Source organism: Callorhinus ursinus, unplaced genomic scaffold (assembly GCF_003265705.2).
Source record: "Callorhinus ursinus isolate GAN/ISIS: 27379988/994484 unplaced genomic scaffold, GSC_fseal_2.0 scaffold15, whole genome shotgun sequence".
Taxonomy (NCBI): domain Eukaryota; kingdom Metazoa; phylum Chordata; class Mammalia; order Carnivora; family Otariidae; genus Callorhinus; species Callorhinus ursinus.
The window spans coordinates 28,614,355-28,635,295 of NW_027397077.1; positions in this window are offsets into that span (position 1 = coordinate 28,614,355).

The following is a 20,941-nucleotide window of genomic DNA, read 5'->3' on the forward strand; positions in this document are numbered from 1 at the left end:
CCAGATCACACAGAGCTTTGTAGTCCAGAAAGAGGAATGATTTTCTTCTAAGTGCGGGAGGAAACCACTGAATAATATTGAGCAGGGAAGTAATCACATCTAAGGTTGTAGGGTCATTATCTCCTACCCGGAGAATGGATTGCAAAGGACTTGGATGTTATACCAGTCATCAAGGCCAGAAACGCTAGTGGCTTGTCCCAGGGTTGTATCAGTAGAGATGCAGTCAAGATATTTTGGAAGAATAACAAATACTTTGCTGAAGATGCAGTGTGTGGAATAAAGGAGGAGGAGGAATGGAGGAAGTAGAATGATTCTCAGGTTTTCATCTTGAGCACATGGGTGGAACCTGCATAAGATACGCTAAGCAGATTCCTATGCAACCGACCACAAGCCAGAATTTCCAGGGGTGGTAGTCTACCACTCCCATTTGGGAAATGCCAACCTTTCAGATTATCCTTCCACCCCAAGCTATTCACTGCAATTGCCCAATAAGCCTCTGGGTGGGTTGGCCCCACCCACCTGACATCTCTTCATGAGCATTTGTGCCTTAGATGTGGTTTGGAATTATTTTGCCTGTTTTCCAGAGACAATCTCCAGAGTTTTATTTTTGTGTGTTTGTGTATGTTTGTCCTCCCTTTGGCAGGATACACTGTGATTCTTCAATCACAGGGCACAAAGAGTTCTCAGAATTCTGTAGTTCTGGAGGTGTTTGGATGTCTTGGCCAGTGTGTCCAAATGGCCTGTTTTCTAGCATATTTCAACTGTAATTCACCTCACCATGGGATGACACTCACAAGAAAAGTCATTACATTTTCCTTGGCCTTACTTCCCGTAACTTCTTGTGGCTCATAGAGTAATTGTTCTAAATGTTCAAAAAGGCCCTGTATGGTCTGACTCCTACCTACTCCTCCTGGCTCATCTTGGCTACTTTCCCCCCAGTTTCTTTCCACTGTAGCTGTACTGAACTTCTCTCATTTTATAAATTCAACCTGTTTTCTCCTGCCTCAGGGCCCTTGTACAAGGTATTTGCTATTTGTAGAAAACCTTTCCCTGTTGGTAACCTAGCCAATTCCCAATCATTCAGCTGAAACTTGAATAAATGACACTTACTTCTGTGGCTCTCCCATACTTTTTCCCATCCCCCTAGACTGGATAGATTTCCTTATTAAATGCTGAGACTACCTGAACTGTTATTTTTCTAATTTACCCTATTCAGTTCATTTTCTGTAGGTGCTGGTCTGTCTTTACTACTTGTCTTCTCTAGTTGACTATCAATGCTATGAGGTCAGAGACTGCATCCATCTGCCTTGCCTTTGTATATCCCCAGTGCCTGGACTGCAGCGGGTTCTCACTAAATACTTTGTTGGTTCACTGATTGATTTCAACAACTGAGATACATTTAATGTTTAACACTAGAAAGAACCATCAGAGACTTCTAGCAGCTCAGATTATTTTCAGCTCTGAGATCATGCACTGATCTTATGTGTATTCCAGTGCATCTGGTGGGCAATGCAATACAGCTTCCCACATTTTCATCTTGCTGTTTTTTTCTTTTATTTCCAACAATTTCAAACTGATGTTTACTTCCAAAATTTTTTTGCGCAGGCAAATTATTTCCCTGTTTTGTTCTTCTACCAGTTTCAATACAGGGTTCTTTTCTATTCAAAATTTCATCCCCTCATTCCTGTTTCTTTTTCCCTTTACTAGGAGTACTTTCTGGACTTTATTTTGAATATTCCTTTACAGTCAAACACTGTCAATTCTTAAATACTCTGCCCCCACTTCAAAAGAACAAGTAGGAACATTCTCTACATGATACTCACCCGTTCTGTGTTTTTTGTTTGTTTGTTTGTTTGTTTTTTTCCAGCTCCCTAGATTAAACTTAACTGCCTCTATCTGCAGACTGTAAAATTTCTCTAGCTGGGAGGTTTTCTGCTCTGTGTACTTTTATGCATTTGTAAGCATTAATGATATGCTGCAGCATTTTGTAGAGTACTATAACAGAGAATTACATATTAGAGAAAAATTAAGACCATCAAGTCTGTCATCAGGCCTTAGGAGAACTGCTGAATATTTCAAATGCGTTTAGGATTTCTATAAAATCTGGCCTGGCATTTATATGGGGTTCCAAATAGTTTCTATTGCTCTCATCTTAATGATTACCCCATTTCATGTGCTCTGGTTTTCCATTTTGCAGGAGAAATCAGCAAAAAGAAATGTATAGATTGGGTCAGAACTGGTAAAGCCAAAATTAGACTTTTTGCTTTCTCAGTTTAAGAAGTGAAGAGAAAAGGGGCGCCTGGGTGACTCAGTCTGCTAAGTGTCTGCCTTTGGCTCACGTCGTGATCCCAGAGTTCTGGGATCGAGCTCTGGCACGGGGCTCCCTGATCGGTGGGGAGTCTGCTTCTCCCTCTCCCTCAGTCCCTCCCCCATTCCCCCCACTTGTTCTCTCACTTTCAAATAAATAAATAAAATCTCTTAAAAAAAAAAAGAAGTGAAGAGAAAAACCTTTAGCTGCCCAATCTTCCCAAATGGTTGAGATGATTAAATTGTAAATATCAACTAATATCTCTAACAGAAAACAAAAAACTAAAAGATGTTAATTTGCTAAAAGGCTAGAAACTGAAAACTCCTCTGGCCCTTTTGGAATATTTATCCAGTGCACACAACATTCCTGAAGAAGAGAAATTATCTCTATTTGGAAGGTAAACAAAACAAAACAAACAAACAAAAAAGTTGCAGTAAATTAGGTAAATTGCCCCAGGTCTTCTGGTTAGAGAACTGTATGAGATAGAAATCTATACATAGATTGTTTCTATAGAAACACATAGAATGTTCCATCATTTGTGCTCTTACTAAGACATGAATAATTATAATTCAGACCAGCTGTCTGCCTTCAAGGAGCTTATATTCTAGTGGGGGATGGAGAAGTAAACCAATAATACTTCAAGAAGATGACCTGAGAGATCTAGGTGCTGGGAAAAACATCAAATGGGACAAAGTGAAGAAGAGCAAGTTGGTGTAGGTAGTGGGGCTGAGGGGAGAGTACTTGATATTCATTTAAAAATTATTTTTAGATTTTTGTTATGGAAAAATTCAAACATACAAAGTAGAGAGAATAGGAAAATGAACCTCCATGTAACCGTAGCATCCTTCAACCCTGCCGACTCATGGTCAATCTTATTTCCTCTCTGTCTCCACCAATACTGCCTGATTATTTCACTTATAAATATTTCATGATGTATTTCTGAAAGAAATAACCATTTTTTTTTCTTTTTATACAAACCATACCACCATTATCACATCTGAGCAGAACTTAATATTTATGATATGATTTTAGAATTTACATTTGTGGGAAGGTCTATTGGAGGCGATACAATTTGACGAGATCAGAGTGAAAAAAAAGAGCCAGCCTTGAGAAGATACGGGGATGGTACCAAACTTTTAACTTTTGGTTTTTGTTTTTTATACAAATTCAAAAGTTTATTAGCTACAGGAAAAAAGTGATTGCTCTGAATCAATTCCTGTTGTTCCTTGCCAAACATGAAGCTCACAGAACTTTTTCTATGAAGGAACAGAAGATCTATGTTTTTGGTACAAGGTATGCTGGTTGACAGATGGATGTAGCTCAATCAATGAAGGACTATACTTGCCTCAAACGTGCAACACAAATATAGCAGCCCCATGAACAGAAGGTTCAAAACCAGTCCTGGAATAGAACCAGCTCTGAGCCCTGGTTAACCTTCTGTGTAGAAGATTACATCCGAACGACCAACAAAATCTTTCAGCTGCTTCCTTGTTCCAAAGCTGGCCAGACTAGAGATCTGGCTTTTTCGTTATTTCTCTTTTGAAGTTCTCCTTAACCACACCTTTCTGGAACCAACAGACAAAAAATACTCTTTAAAAACCATTGGATTGCTTGCTACCACTTTGAGAAACATCTTTGTGCTTACTTGTTCTTTCTCTGGATGAAGATCAGCCAAACACAGAAGCAGCATTAATGTTCTTTTGCTGGCAGTTCCGTCCAACCTCCCAGGAGAAGGCATTTTGCCAAGCCCTCCTCTGCCCATTTGAAATTCAAATCCCTGAATAAGCCTCAGTGCCACCTTTGTCCAGAAACCTCAAAAGCCCCAGTCCATGTCGATCTGCCTTGAAATTATAAAGGGACATATTACTGCATAGGAAGATAAACTGTGTTGAAATAACATCCAGGGTGGTGGTTAAATAAATTCAGGAAAACCAGGACATTCACTGTGAGGCCGAGACTCTGTCCTCAACTTACCTCCCAGGCAAGAGGCGGGCAGACAAGCCACATGCTGGGGGTGGACACTCTTGAACTAATGACTTCAGTGGCTGTTTGACTTCAAAACAACTAAACTCCCCAATTTCTAGCAGCCTCTGAGCTCTTGTTCCAGGCATCTCCAGAGATGGGATTAAAGCTTGAGCTTAAGAAAATTTTGGTTAAGTTGGGAGAATCCCATGTCCGTTTTCTAGCTCAGGGATTTTGTTGCTGTGCAGCCTTGGCCATCCTGAACTTTATTTTCCATATCCACAAAATGGGACCATTCAGGTTGGATTATACAGTTGTTCTGAGGATAAACTAAGCATGGGAAGATGCTTTGAGAAGTAAAAGGCCCAACGTAATGTAAGCTTTGAAGATCGGAAATGTGCTAGGAGGCCATGTGGCCATACTTTCCGATTGCTGAGGGATATGCTTGGCCCGTTTGATTTCAAAGGAATTGACCAGGCACCTACTCTGCACTTAACATGTTTTCCCTGGTGCCAAAATGTGTGTGGGTGTGAGGGGTGGTGGTGGGGAAGACAATAAACACACAAAATGATTAAACAGCAATATATTGCACCATGAATCCTTGAGCAAGGTTAATTTCTCCAAGCCTGAGTTTCCTTATTAATTAAATGGGGACAATAATAAGACCTACCTCATACAATGCTTGTGAAGATTAAAAGAGAGAGAATAAGCAAAGCATTTAGCCTAGTGTCTGGCACAGAAAGCTCCATAATTCTATCTACTTTTAAAAAGACTTTTAAATTTTTCTTCCTCAATAAAGGCAGTAAAATTCGGATTTTTTCCTCCCCTCTATCAGCTTTAAGAAGAGTGGATTTTTTTTTTCCTGTCAGTAATAGGAGCTATGAAGTTTGCTGAAAAGGAGGTGCTGTGCAAGAATAACTGAGCAGAAGTCTCAGCAGGTGTGGGAAGGGCATGGAATGAGGTAGGGGAATAGTTAGGCCGATTAAGACATTATTTTAATGATTCCCAAGACAGAGGCACGGAAAATGTGATTGAGAAGGATGGTAAATGATGGAGTCAGGTCTCAGAGGAAAGAAGGGCCAGGACCAAGAATGTAGGAGTTGGTGGCGGACATGAACCACCCTCTCTGTCCCTCTCCTTTCTGTGGTCAAGGGTGGTTGGCACCACCCAGTCGTGGTGGCCTTTCTTACCGAGCAAACGAAGCAGAGGTGACTGCCTCTGGCTCACACTTGGCACGTGTCATGTGCTCTCTTTAGAGATGGAGGAATTACTCTCAGGAGGGAAGAGCATGACTTTTCCAGAAGCAGGAGCTAAGGGAGACCCGGGGTGAATACAGTGAGCAATCTCAAGATGCAAGCAGCTGGTTAATTTCACCTGCCTGTTCCATATGGGAACCTGGCTTTTGATTTGAGCTCACAGGAGAGCAATGAGGTGGGGGCAGCAGGGACTGAGGAACAGAGAGATGGTTTAGATCAGTCTACAGAATAACAGTGACACAGATACTTCAAGCAATTATTATGACTAGGCACTCCATTAGGTGCTTTGCATGTCTTTTCTCCTTTAATCTTTCCAGTGATTTGATGAAATTAGTCATGTTATTACCTCCATTGTGTAGATAAGGAAACTGAGGTTAAATAGCCAAAATTATTTAGCTAGTCAGTAGCAAAACTCAGGTTTGAAGCCAGGCTGTAGGATCCTGGAGCCCAAGCATGAGCTCAACTGAGGATTTTGAATATATTAAGGAAACAAGAAGTGGATAAAACCCAATGAAGGAGAAAATGCAATGGATTTTGCACTTACGCCCAGGGCTTCATATTTATTTATTTAGTCTTGAAAATATGTTTTTATGGTAAACAAAACTAAGGAAGAGTGAAACCGCTTCTTTGACATAAACTATGACAAAAAGCTTTACAACTGATTGTGTTTGATAAGGAAGACTATTTCTGTGTGTGTCTAAAGGAGAATTGATTATAAATGCTACAGTGAAAATTTGTCTTTTCAATGATATCCTCCTTCAAGTTACCTGTTGATGGTTGATAAATGGTAATGGAGAGTACAATAGAGTCCATCTGTTTGCGTGTCTGTGGAAACCTACCTGTCTGTGTTACACTGTCTAGTCATCCTGCTAAAAACAGCTAGACATTACACGAAGAATTATCCAACCACAAAGCAGCTACGTGATTACTTGGAGTGATTTGGTTGTCATATCATATTCCTTTGATTCATTCTTATTTTTTGCTTTCAAGTTTCATTCCATTGAACCGTTTAGTGGTTCTTCATAGCGGAGCTTATAAAATAGGAAGACTTTATCACCAGATGTGATATTGTAATGTTATAAATGTGTCAGTCGTCCTAAAGAAACACAGTACTGGTGCAATATCACTCTGCACCCATATCTCTATTAAATAAGACCATCTTCTGCTAGATGGCGACTTTCAAACATATTCCCTTTCTCATTCAACAGCGCAGAGCATCCATGCAGTCAGATGTTTATTTATTACGCAATTCATGCCTCTGAGGATTTACTTTTTGTTTCATGTTTCTTATCAGTGTCAATTGTAATCAATTACTTGTATAAAACGATGGAACACCTAATTTATGACATGATGACACACAGTAGATACAGCGTTTCTATCTAGAATTCAGCTGAAACCCTGCGTTAGTTTTCTGCCAGAGCAAAGAGAGGGCTCTGGGGATTAGAACCAAGATGAATAAAGCATATTTTCTTTGTCTTAGTCCCCTTTCCTAACTAGTTCAACTTTTAGAAATAACATTGGCTAGCCAATGAAAACACTCCTTTGATAAAGGCTAAGAATTTAAGATAAAAAACAGCTGGGCAGGTTTTTTTTTATACAAAAGGAAACAACTTTGAACTACATAGACAATGTCATTTAAACCCAAACAGATGTGGTTTAATCTTGTTTTTGATCCTCTTGTAGATTTTTCTCAAAATGCCTGCATATGCATAGAAATGATGACTTTCAGATGTTTGAACATAATTTGTCTCTGTTAGAATATCACCTTGGTACATAGATCATGTACACCAAATACTCCCAGTCTTTGAACACGGACAGCAGGGTACCAGGGAGAATTTATGTTGGTCTTTTGGTTTTGCCCACCAATTTTGTAAGAAACTGAAAGGGGAGAAGAAAAGCAATGGTATCCACATACTGTCATTTTCAAAACAAGAATCACATGTGTTCTCCATGACTTCAGTAAATCATGGTGATAGTTTTAGATCCTAACACTTAGAAATGCTTTTAAGATGAATCCTATCACGTGAATGCTCTAAAAATAACACACTGTTGATTTGTGCACCGTTTCGTGTCCCTGCTGATTATTATCCACTTATTATACGATATCCTCATGTATTAAGGTTTTCCCATGCCATTGCTAGGAGAAGAAACCACTGGAGCAAAACTATGTGAAAATATAAAATGTCATCAGTCAGGCTGTAAAGGCACCCACTAAAATATACTCAAACCCACTTGCAACTTCAAAGGCTATTAGAGTTGTTACTGCAGGCATTAGCCCAAAGATTGAAGGAAGGGTTGTACAGATAGAAATTTTATACAATTTTTTTCCCTGCTCTTTTCCCTCCCTCTCCCCACTTGAATGACTATAACGGTGAAGCGTGGGGAGAGTCTGTGAAACATGTGGAGAAACTTAAGATCACGAGTAGGAATCAAAAGCAAAGAGAACTCTGTGGGCAGAAAGCACTGGGTAGTTAACACCCAGCTCCACCAAATGACCTTGGGCAAGTACAAGGACAGCACTGCTCCAATTTAAACTTGCCTTCAAGGCATCTCTGCCTTGGTTTCTAAAATTTTCTCCACAGTCACAGCTCTTGAGAGTGTAAGAGAGCACAGCTAGACGAAGAGGAAATGAGATGCACCTATTTATTTGCAAAATTCCGAAAGGAGAAGGGGGTGCGCATGTAGGTGGGGGGGGCATGTGAAGGGAGTGAACAAAGGTATAGACTGAGAGGAGGTCCACTGATGGCAGTGGTGGCTTTGTGCTCCATCATTGGGAAACCAGCCCAGAGCTCCCATCAAAACACAAAGAAGGGTCCAACTTTTAAGTGGTCAGTTTCTAGAACTCTGTTGGTTCTCTGGCAGCAAACTTGCTCTGTGTAATGTCTCACCCCTTCAAAACCTGCCTCGGGGCATAAGTGCAACATGAGGTCATTCGGAGCCACAATCTAATCTACAAGAATCATCTGGCATCATATGCGAATGCTTATTATTTAAAAAATGCAGTTCTGTTTATACTGTTGGAGTCTCTCAGTCCTCTTCATTATCCATTCACGCTGTCTGTCTGGATGTGTTTTCTGATCTTTGGGTGAGGAAGTTGCCTCTGCTCAATGTGACTCAGAAAGAAAGTATTAGGCTCTGATGCCCCATGTTGTCATGATTCCCATGCCAGGGGCTTCATGAATGATGTTTCCCACCAAGAATTACAGTAGCTGCCAAGTGATGGAGGAGGCGGGCATTGGCCCAATTACAGAGCGGCAAGTGAGAGCTCCAGAGGCTTCGTGGAAATCCAATGGACTCCCGGAGCACTGAGGAAGGGGCAAGGGACCGGAAGAGGCGTGCGTGAAGAAGCATGCCCCCTGCATTAAGGACCCTGAGCCAGAAGAGGAGGGAAGTCAAGGTGGCTGCAACTCCTCTGGTGAACAGTTTTGGGAATGGGACATGGAGAGGGGTTACATGTGACCCACTAGGGGGCAGACAAACAAGATGGAGAAAAGTCTCTGGACCAGGGGGCCACAAAACTGGGTTCTAGTCCCACAAGTCATTCACTGTGTGATTTTAGACTAATTATTTCCACTTTTCTCGTATACCTTGTATAAAAGCAAAAAAACTGGATGTCTTCTAAATATCCTTCCAACTAGAAAATGTTCTGAGCGTAACAGTCTTTTGTCACTACTCGTGATTTGGCAAACGCATACCCCTAACTCACACTATTTCATTTACGTACATGGCGGGAAGGCAAAGGGGGAGGGGGACAGACAAGGAGAGGGGGACAAGGGCCAGGATGGAAGGAGCACAGAGATGAAACAGTGATGGTAATTTTGGCCCACCTTCCAGTCTGTAAGGGCACGCGTGGTGTAGCTTCGAAAAAAGGGAGTCTTTATCTACATTTGGTCTCAGACCCCAGGAGCCTCCCATGCCATGAGAATCTCACCTTGCTGAGTAACATCCTGGTGTTTAAAGAGACTAGTGTTAAACATTATCATGGTTTAAATGTTTATGATTGTTTTTGGCACAACCTAGGCTCTAATACAAGCCAAATACTCCATCTGATACTCAACTAAAGACTCGTCACTCTGGTGTGATGCTGGAGGAAAACCCGGCTGGGCTGGGCTTGCAGAGAAGGTCTTCCTAATGAATCTTCAAGGGTAATTCAAACTGTATGTGATTTTTCACTCCAAGTGCTGACTTGAGCAAAACTGGAATGCAATACCTACTGTGTGCATGTGCCTCTCGGTGTTGTGGCAGTCCCTGCTGTAACTTGGGGAACAGATTAAAGAGATCCAGCAGGAAGGGAAGAAGGGGGTGAAATCATGCAGTCTTCATCCTAGAGTCTCTGTTAGGTGAGGACAGTCAAATACCTAATTTGTATCGAGGTCCTTCTGTGTGCCAGGTACCATGTGGAACATTTTACACATACTCTTTTCTTTTTCACAACAATCTCATTATTCATTCGACAACTAACTAATTTTACTGCCCACCTACTAAATGCCAAAAACTCTCCTGGACTCCAGGGGAAGAGCAGCAAACAAAACAAAACAATGATTCTGCTCTCCTGAGGTTGAATTCTGGTAGCGAGGAGAGATGAGAAACAAATAAATACACGTGATGTCAGGTAGTGAGAAGCACTGTGGAGAAAAAGAAGGCAGGGTAAGGGAATAGAGAATGCCAGAAGGGCAGGTGGGTGGTCAGAGAGGCCTCTTCTGGTGAAGTCAGAGAAGCAAGGAGGCAAGACTGGTTGCCGAGCAGAGAAAGCAGTCACATCCCCTCTTCTATAGGTGGGGAATCCGAGCTTCCCATAGTCCCTCCTTTAAGAAGCTGTGATGATCCCACTAGATCCCAACATAGCATCTACTTCACATTTTAAAAGGATGGAAGTCAGAGGAGGACTCGGAGTACAAGCAAGGCTGGCACTAAACACTGCATGACTCTATTCACAACACACACCACTGCTTTGTCCGCATAATGCCTGAGCTGGCCACGTTCTTCTACTCTACTGAATGAGGAGAATTGGCAGATAGCGCTGGTATTATATAGAAAAGGCACACATCTTCCTGGATGTCTTTCCCTTATTTCTTCCACTCTTGAACCTCAGGCTATGAACAAAGATCAGTGAAGCATGTTTTTCACACAGTATTCACAAAGGGACAGCAGGCTCCTCAAAGAGGCTTCAAGGGCTTTTTTGTGAGACATGACAGGGAGGGTCAGTAGCTTGAGCTCATGGCCACTGACTCCTGCTTCACCCAGAGCAGCAGTGATTTTATTGCTTTAATGTATTGGGGCTATGAAATGAAATTTCTGGTACTCGTACAAAATTTGAAAAATACATGAAAGCTATGGCTCCTTGTGAATAATAGAGATGTTTCTTGAGCCATCTTAAAACTGTGGTTTTAAATGCAAAGTTTCTTAAAACGTTCCTGGTGGGATGATCACGCTAGGGGGTATCCTTAAAGTCGTGAGAAATAAATGGCATATGCAAGTCTCCTACTGGATGAGAAAGCCAGATGATCCAAGCAACTGTAAGCAACTCTGATCAAAGATTTGGAGAACTCATGGGAAGAGATCACTATGTGACTATACTTTTCTCTGACTTCTTCCCTAATGGATGTGGTATACACTACACTACACACACACACACACAGACACACACACACACACAGACACACATGGCATTTTTTTTTTTTAAGAAAGGTTTTTAAAAAAATAGTTAAAAATCAGGTGAGTAGGGACTTCTTCCACTCTAAACATTTTAGAAAATGTATTATTTCTGTGCTGGTAGAATTAGAAGTCTTACCCATTAGTTGAATAAATAGGAAGAACTGAAAGAGGTTTTGAAAGCCAAAATCTGGTGTCTAATCCACGGTTGATAGGAAAACCATTTTCTCATTTCTGTTTGTTGCTGTTTGGTTCAAAAAAATAAGGAATATCTAGAGCCTACAGACAGATGTCTCTGGCGGTGGTGGTGGTGGTGGTGGTGGGTTTGCATGCATATGAGTGTGGTCTCTGAGAAGAAAGAGCTTTCTGATTTCTAGTTTTTTCTGAAAGGCCTCTCAGAGCACAGAGTAGGTTCTCACCGAGAGAGTGACAGCAGCAGTGGGTGGGCCTTCTGAGATACTTCCTTAAATGCAGTGTGTTTCCTCTGAATTTTCTCTTCCCCCATCCCATGAGCTGGATCTTGGATGTGGAGTGTGAGCCACCTTTAATCAGGTGGGTGAGAAATCACACGAGCGGATGACAGAGACACCTTTCTCTCAAGGAAGAAGAAAACTAGGTACTTGGATGATTCCTTGGAGAGGAGCTACCTATACCCTATGACTGCCTCTGTAATATTTCAAGAAAGAGAAGACTGTTTTATTTGAGCTACTGTATTTATGTGGTTGTTCCTTCTTTGTTTCTCTGTTTTAGCAATTTATCTTCTACCCCAACCAATAACCACCTGTTGGGTATAAGAAAAGATTAAAAGTTCATTTGGCTTCAGATTACTAGATTTTCAAATCCTCTCCTCAACTGGCCACCTACTACCCTTTTAGACGAACAGAGAATTACATATGTAGATGAGGATTTGGCCTCAAACTTGAGTCCTCTACTGAGCTTGGCTGGATCATACAGAAAAGATGTTACACGCTCAGTCACCAATAGAGGTTGGGCAGACAAATGCAAAAAAGCAAAGCTTACTGGATAGTGTTGGGATCAGTGAGAATGTGGGACCCATTTAAGGGACTTTCATTTAGAAACATGGGTTTTTTCTTGATTTTATCCATTTAAAAGAAAATGGAAATCTAGATTTTTTTTAAAAAGTGAAATCCATACATTTTAATTAATAAGCTAATTAAAAAAAAATACTTTAAGAGAAAATACTATGTGCACCAAAGGAAGTATTTCTTGGGCGCCTGGGTGGCTCAGTCTGTTAAGCATCTGCCTTCAGCTCAGGTCAGGATCCCAGGGTCCTCGATCTAGCCCTGCATCAGGCTCCCTACTCAGCAGGGAGCCTGCTTCTCCCTCTGCCTGCCTCTCCCCTTGTTTGTGCTCTCTCAATCTCTCTCTCTCTCTCTGTCAAATAAATAAATAAAATCTTAAAAAAAAAAAGAAAGAAAGAAAATATTTCTTTAGGATAGGCCTCTTAGGCCTAGGAGAAATTTCTTGTTGCCTGGGCTAAAAGTTACTCTTAGATCTAGAACCAAAGATACGTGGTTTGGTGGATGTTTTTTGACTCATTCTCTTAAGACTCACACCCAAACCCTGGAAATCGAATCAGGTAACTACTGGTAAGTTGAGCCTATTCCAGGCCGACTGTATGTAGGCAACAAAAAGATGCAAGCCCCAAAGTAAGAGAGGTAGCCCCATGTCTTCAATGGACACAGTGTGGGCCATTTGAGCAAACACTCTGGCCCAAGCAAACAGTTCTGGAGCCTGTTTTATTTGCCAGTTGAATCAGTGTTCTCAGTCCCAAGCAAAGGAATTATTGGTACACCAAGGAAAATTAATAACTTATTGGAATGTCACAATTAAATGGGAGGTTGGGAAGAGTGGAGACAGTGAAATTCCTGTAATCTTGTTTTTTTCCAATGAGTAGACACAACATCAACTATCTTTTGATTCTGTCTTTGTCATTTTAGCAGAGCTCCATGCCCACAAATAAGAACTGCTAAATGGCTCTGAATAAGGGACCAGTTAACTCTACCATGTACACATAGTCAATGAGCAGCCTGCCGCCATTAGAGAGAACATGGTAGATCTCTTGCTACCAGGGGAAATGGGGCACCATGGTTGATGGCCACAGAATAGAGGTGGGGGTGCTACTTCCATAAGAGTGGAGAAAATATTCCTAGTTATGCCAAAACAATAGATAGCTATTGTAATAACAGTTCCCATGTGGAGATTTCTTCCTGGCATTTCTTGGAAAAAATATTTTTTCCTGAATCTCACATCCTGAGAAAAGTGAATTTTAGAAGTCAGGAGAGTAGAAAAAATGTATCTTAACTCAATGAGAATAAAAAATTGACATCACTTAGAAACCTTACTCTTCAAAGGAATCCAGTGATGTCAAGAAGAAGAAAGCAAGAGCAGGAAAAGTTCATTCTAAGTTAAAGGTCAAAGTCAATGTTTACAGTAATTGGGATGGGGTGAGGAGGAGAGAAGCAGTCACAATCTTATTGGTTTTGCTTGTAGCTGGGCCATGTTATAAATACATGTTCATGACACTGCTGCTAACGGTGCATTCTTTTGATAAGTAATGTGAATGCTAAGATTATTCACATGGTATCCTGTTGTAAACCTGTGAGCAGTATTCAAAGAAATAAGCTTGGAAAGAAAAATGTCTTTAAATTGTCAATTTCTACACACACTTCTACGTAGAGCTGTTCGTCTTACCAGATGAGTAGAGTGTTCACATTTAAAACTCCCCAATAATGTCCCCAGACGTTTTCCAGCATTTGGGTATCCAATCAAGTCTATGGTTTGTTGTGACTACTACTAAATTTAGGGGCACCTGGGTGGCTCTCGTTAAGCATCTGCCTTCAGCTCAGGTCATGATCCCAGAGTCCTGGGATCGAGTCCTGCATCAGGCTCCCTGCTCCGCGGGAAGCCTGCTTCTCCCTCTCCCACGCCCCCTGCTTGTGTTCCCTCTCTCACTGTGTCTCTCTCTGTCAAATAAATAATAAAATCTTAAAAAAATACTACTAAATTTATATATCTTTGTTATTAAACAATTTTCTTGATATTCCTAATAATGAGTTATGTGTGTGAAGAATGTTGGATGTATTTAGTAACAATTTATGATTTGAGGTATTCCAAATAATTCTGATTTTTACGCCAGTCTCTAACATTAATATCTGTCTAGAGTTCAGAAACTAATTACACTTGCCACAGGGAAGAGGGATTGCCCAAAGAGAAAGCCGAGGAGGGAAGCAAAGAGAAGGAATGCTGGCCGAGTCTTCCCAGGAGGCAGAGCTGAGACTGGTCTATACTATTGCAGCCCTGAGAAGAAAGGAGAGACCTCAGGAGGGAAGACCAAAAGAGAAGCAGATCAGGTTCCTCCTTTAGGGAGGACTATGGGAGGGACAGGGTCTAAGTGTGTATGTGTGAATCAGGAGAGGGTAGGAGGAAGGAAGAGAGCAGAAATTTTGACCCCTCTTTCAAGGGGCCAAAAAATCCACTAGAATTCCAACTTTTTCTTTATTTTTTTATTCACTTTTTTTTAGATTGGAAAATCTTCCATATGTGGATCTGGGAGCTCAATCCGGGCTGACCAGACAAGAACCAGCTGGATTTGATGGTTCCCTATCGCCCACTGGGAGTGGGTGCACCTGCACACGATTTCTCATGGGGGTGTGGATCTCTTCTGTCAAGGAAAGGCTGTAGCTGCTCAATGGCCCCAAGGTCTCTAGGAGCTACACAGTTGGTTTTCCCAGACAACTGCTATAATCAGAGTATGTTGTGGAAATTATCCCCCCAAATTCAGTGGAGACCAAAAAAAAAAAAAAAAAAAGTCCACCTGGTGGGTGAAAGAGCAGCTGTATGAACCTTAGGAAGAGGTCTGCTTTATTATGGACTTGGGCAACCGTTTGGAAGATAGACTTCATGAATCTGTGAGTGGCATGAGGCTAGGGTTACAGTGAGTATGCGGCGGTAAAACTGGAATGCGGATGGAATTCGACAGGCTTCAACAGTGAACAAAATCTACCAATGTTGAACCTCTTAAGAATAAGTGTGTCATGTCCTGGCCTTGGGTCCAAACCCTAACTATCCAAATACAAGAAGCGAAGAGATTTCAGAATTTAAATAGACAGAAAATGGAGTTTGAATGAAGAGTGGACCGGGCAGTCAAAAACTTAATATTACATGTGATGAATGAACAATAGTATGTCTTGTGAATATTCTGCATGCAGTGCCAGAAATATACTAAGTGCTCAATAAATGTGAGTTGCTATTGGTGCTCTGGCCACTGTTTGCCCTTGTTGACTAGAGGGTGAAAAGAGGGAGAATGTTGAATACTTGGAGGTTTCTGGATTTGCTTTCATCATCCTGTTTCCTCTCGTCTTTTCTCCCATGTTCCCTCTTAAATCTACTTTGGTGTTCCTGGGACTGATCAAAGTGGAGTTAGGAACTGGGTAGGGAGAGGGGCTCTGATGAGGAGCCAACCTTAAATCCTTCTTACCCTCTAGGGCCATGTCAGAAACTTCACATGGATTAAGTGTTTGAAGCCTCTCAACAACCCCAACGTTAGCAGTGATAGTTTCCCCGTTTACAAACCAAGTTTGTACTTCTCCATAACAAACCAAGGCTCAGAAAGTGACTTCCCCAATATTACAGAGCTAGGAGAGGGCAGAACTGGGCTTTAAACCTGATCTTTGCATAATCTTCTACAAGGCTTTCTTTAGGGGACTATGTCCTCACTAGCAGCCCACCTACTTGAGGTCTGCAGTAGGGATGGTGGGGGTCGGGGTGGAAATGGGGGCTGTGGATGGGTTCTGGAGGGTTCTTGGGTAGGGAGAAAAGAAGGGGATTAAACAAACCATTTATGTGGCTACATCATTCCAAACAATTAAAAATGTTCGTTCCCCTCAGAGAGGCTCAACAATAGTATCTTTGCATTTAGTCCCAGAGAAGTGGTTGGGTTTTGGACTTCCCAACTTTTCCACACTCTCCAATGGGTCTGATGAAATACTTCCAATTTTAAGTGACCCTTGAAGGAAAATTGAGCTGTGAGATCAATCGGTAAGTTTTTATTTTCCTTTCTCTTCAACCCAGAGAAAGCTATCATATCCTCAATTTAGGATAAAAAGAACAAGTTTACAGGAAGAAAAAAATGTTCTTCCTTTGGAGATAAAAATAGCATCTGCTTTTCTGAGAGCCAGTTAGCAGCTGGAAGGAATTATTTATATCTTATCTCTGACCCTTTCCTAAGTTTGCTGGTCACCTTTCTGTTTAATTACTTTTGCCATTAAGATTTAAAAGGACCACAGTTTCAGCATCCATCATTTCACTAGTACCTGGATGTTCAGAGTTTTTGCTCAGCTTTAAAGTTTAGCCAAGTTACACCACACGGCAATTTTAGGAGCTCGTCACCCTGTTCTAAATGCTTTACTCTGAAAACAATAGCTATCATTTTGGAAGAAAAAGTTCCCCAAGAGTCAATGACTTCGCTTATATTGCAAAATTTCAACAGATTCTCTGGGTTTGAATAAAGCCACCAGTTCCCAAAACCATGTAGGAAAAACAATCAAGTCTAGGGGGCTATCTTTGCTTTCTCTTCAAATATGATATTTTAAAGTAAACTGTATTTTGGGGGGCATGGGGAGGAACATATTTAAAATGGGATCTTTATTTCATTTACAGAAAAGTTTTCTGGTACCCACTGGACTCAGGGTAGGCAGAAACCTTATTATTAACTAAAATTTGAGAACTCTGTGGCATGGTCACTTTGAAGTGGCTCTTTGTTGTGGTTTGAATTCTAGGATGGGAGAAAAAGCTGGCGGCAACCTTGGGGAATTATTTAACTTTTCCTGTCTTTGTTCCTCAGCAATATAAGAAATTGCTCTCTTCAGCATAGAGAGTAGTGAAGCATACTTTAAAAATAAGTTCAGGACAATTTTTCTTTTCTCTTGAATTCTCTTACCCTTGGGAAAAAGGAACGAGCTTCTCAACAAAATGTTGTCTCTCTATCCTTGGTGATTGAAAAGTATTGATGCCAGAGAGATAACGGAAGGGCGGATGACAAACAACAGAGAGGGGAATTGGGAAAAGTCTACTTCCCACCGTCAGCACTCAGATTAGGGGACTGACAATTACTGAGGTGGCCAGGTGGTGAATGATGAACCAGGGATTGGATTTTATTCGTGCTATGTTATGGCAGTGAAGACTTGCTTCTTGCACCACAGTAAGAGTGAACATTTAACAGAACTCTACTAAAGTATTTTTGTCAGTGTGTTTATCATTTAGAATTTGAGAAGAGCATTGTCTTCATGCAATGATGGCTGTCACTTGCAGCCTGGAGAAAGCCAGAGAGGTCGAGCTGACCTGGATCAGCGCTCACGTGGGGCAGAAAGCGTGGGGGTCGGCTTAGCAGGCCTGGCTGCCCTGTGAGGATCTCGTTGTTAGGGACACATCAGAACAGAGCAGCTTCTCACCTTTCTGGGCTGTTTAAGTTCAAATTGCCTTTGGTGGTCTTGGAAGCCAGTCTTTTGGACTGAAGATTAGAATCATTCAGACAGAATGAGTCTCACAAGGTCAACTTGGCCAGTCTCCTGCCTTTGGAAAGGATGTACACAAAGGACAGAGGAATACGAATGTTCTAGGGCAGACACTTCTCCCTTGAAAGGGCAGTCTGTAAACGTAATGAAATAACAGTCTGGGGCTGAGCCTCTATTTAAAATGACAAATGTAATTTTCAATTTCTCAGTGATGTTGTCTAATTTTTGAGTTAAAATTAAACAAAAAGAATCTTGTGATCCCAAACTTCCAGTTTATAAAGTAAAAACTAAAAATTACAAAATTCTACGTTATATTCTACCCTTCAGATATAAAGTTCAATGACACAGTTCCACAAGACACATTTGAAAATTGTTTCTTTCCTTCTCAATTGACCATCTAAGAGCAAAAGTTATCCTCCTGAAGCTTAAATGTAGTCCACATTTGGCACGCACAGTATATGTAGTCCACATTTGGCATGCACAGTAAGTTCTTTCAACCTTGTGGTTTCAGTTAATTTTCAAAATCCTCAATCATCAGAATCAATACTCTTGATTTCCATTTTGCAGCCACTTAAAAATAAAAGCTTAATATCTAAGTTCAATAATGCATTTAAAGTATGCCATAAGCTCTAGTTTTTAGGCAAGGTTGGTGATACTATTGTTCAATGAACCAAAAGGCAGAACAAGCAGAATATTTTGAATCATTTGTTCAGTCAACATATCAAAGTATATCTCTGGCTCTTGGGTGCTTTAATGTTATCAAGGTGTGACTGGGCTGTCCAATGTTCGGGGACCACTTGCATGCCATAACACCGTGTATTTATAAAACAGCTTTGCTTTTTTGAAACGTTTCAGATAGACTCTTACAAAAGTACTCTATTTCTCTGAGAATACACATTTGAAAGAACATGCATCTAGCAAAGGACAAAATGAGATGAGTGAACTGGCTTTGATAACTGCAATGTGGCATCAGAAGCTGGGGCTTGAGTTTCTGTTTTAAATGTGGAGAACATTAATTTTCTTTTCAATGCAAGGCTTGTCCAATTCAGGCAACAGAATCTTAATCTCCAACTTTCTATGTTTTTGCCCCCTTATGAAGTACTGGTGACATCTCTTAGATTAAAAAGTACTCTGAAGATAGTTTCCTCTCTTTTTAAATTTCACATACAACAATCCAATAGGCTCAACACAATAGAGAAAGCATTGGACTCTGATGAATGTGCTGTATAATGCTTATGAATGGGGACTCTGAAGTTGGGGAGGCCTGAACGGGCACCCTAGATTGGACACTATCTGTGAGACAATGGACGAGAAAAAAACAAAAATTTTGTGCCTCAGTTCATTCATCCATAAAATGGGTGATCGCAGGGCTTGCTCACAGTTGTTTGGCAAATTAAACAACAGGATGCATGTAAACCTTCTGGAACAGGACCCGACTCAGAAAATATGCTAACATTTTGTTGAATTCATTTTTTTAATAATAGTAGTCAATCACTGTGATTTCTCCCTCATCAGTCATTCTTCTACTTATCCACCACATGTCTTTATTCTATGTATACCTTGACTATTTTAAGAGCAATTTCAGTCAGTTTACAACAAAACAACTAGGAGTGCCTGGGTGGTTCAGTCTGTTAAGCGGTTGCATTCAGCTCAGGTCATGATCCCAGGGTCCTGGGATCGAGCCCCATGCTGGCTTCCCTGCTGAGTGGGGAGTCTGCTTCATTCTCTCACTCTGCCCTTCCCACTGCTCGTGCTCTCTCTCTCTCTCTCTCAAATAAATAAAATCTTAAAAAAAATGAAACTGATATAATACAATTAATCAATTAACAAAAAAAGACAAAACCTGAGAGAGAGATGGACAAATTCTAATGAGAAATCCTGGTCTAAGGTAACACACACAAAACTTAGCTCTGAAATTCCTGGCAGCCAGAGGAGAGACGGAAACACAACGCACTAAACCATGGATTATACTGCAGACAAGAATATGTTCTGGTTTGTTTCCATTACCAGTAGCTGCATAACGAGCTGACCTAACACTTGTGGCTGAAATCACGATGACTCATCAGTTTTCAGATTTCTGTGCATTGGTTGAGTGACTCTGCTAATCTTGCTTGGGGTCACACATGTGGGTCACACACTGGAGGCTGGGATTGGCTGGGGTCGCTCATTGGGAATCTTGGTTTATGTCCCCATGGCCAACCTGAGCTTCCTCACAGCATGGCGGTCTCAAGGTAGCATTCCAATAGGACAAGCCCCAGTATGGAAGGCTCTGCTCAATCATGCTGGCTAATGCCCACTGATGAAATCAAGTCATAAAACCAAGCTCAGAGTAACATGAGGTGGGAATGCCAGGAGGCATGGTTCATGGAGTCCATAATCTACCAGTTTCTTAGGACAGGCCAAGTTAGAAATGTGGGACTCATTGGCACCTCTGTTTTTGTTTGTTTTTAAACAGCTATCTTCATATTTCATGTCCTTTTTACTATTAAATCTTGTTTCCATGGGTTACATCTTTTCTTCCCCCCTAGTGAAACCACCAGTCCAAGCCTTATAACATCCTATCAGCTAGGACCATAAAGATTTTGTTAGTCTTCTGCCTCTGGGGGCCCTGGAATAATTTTCTCTGCCTTTTTGTTGATGATTCCCCAGACCTTGCTTGCAGAAACAGAAGTATTCCAATAGTCCTGCACATGCCGTCCATGGATTCAAGTGTTTCAGCAGATCTCCTGTAAGCTGTGATGAATTACTTGCAAAATTTTTGCAAGTAATTTTTTAAGGTGTGCATCAAATCACCTGGTGGAGCATCCAAAATGCAGACTCCTGGGCCTATTAAAACTTAATCTACAGAGCGTTAAGAGCATATGAGGCATTTTATGAGCATAAAGAAAGACTGCCCTCTGAATTATATTCTCCTACCCTTCTTTTTCTTCTGACACTTACTTTTCTTTCAGTATTTTACTTATCCTTGGCCTATTCTACCTTCAAGTAGGAGAAGGGGTGAGAAAGTGGGAACTTTAACCAGACAGCCTTGGGCTGTCTCCATCTCTTTTGGTAACTAGGCAATTTTGGATAAGTCACTATACCTGTGTGAGTCCCTCTTTCTTCATGGGTTAAATGGAGATAGTTCCCTACCTCTTGGCATCATTATAAAGACTAAAGGAGACAAAATAGGTAAAGTACAGTGCCTGAAACATAGTAAGAAGTCCTCTACTACTACTACTTCCTGT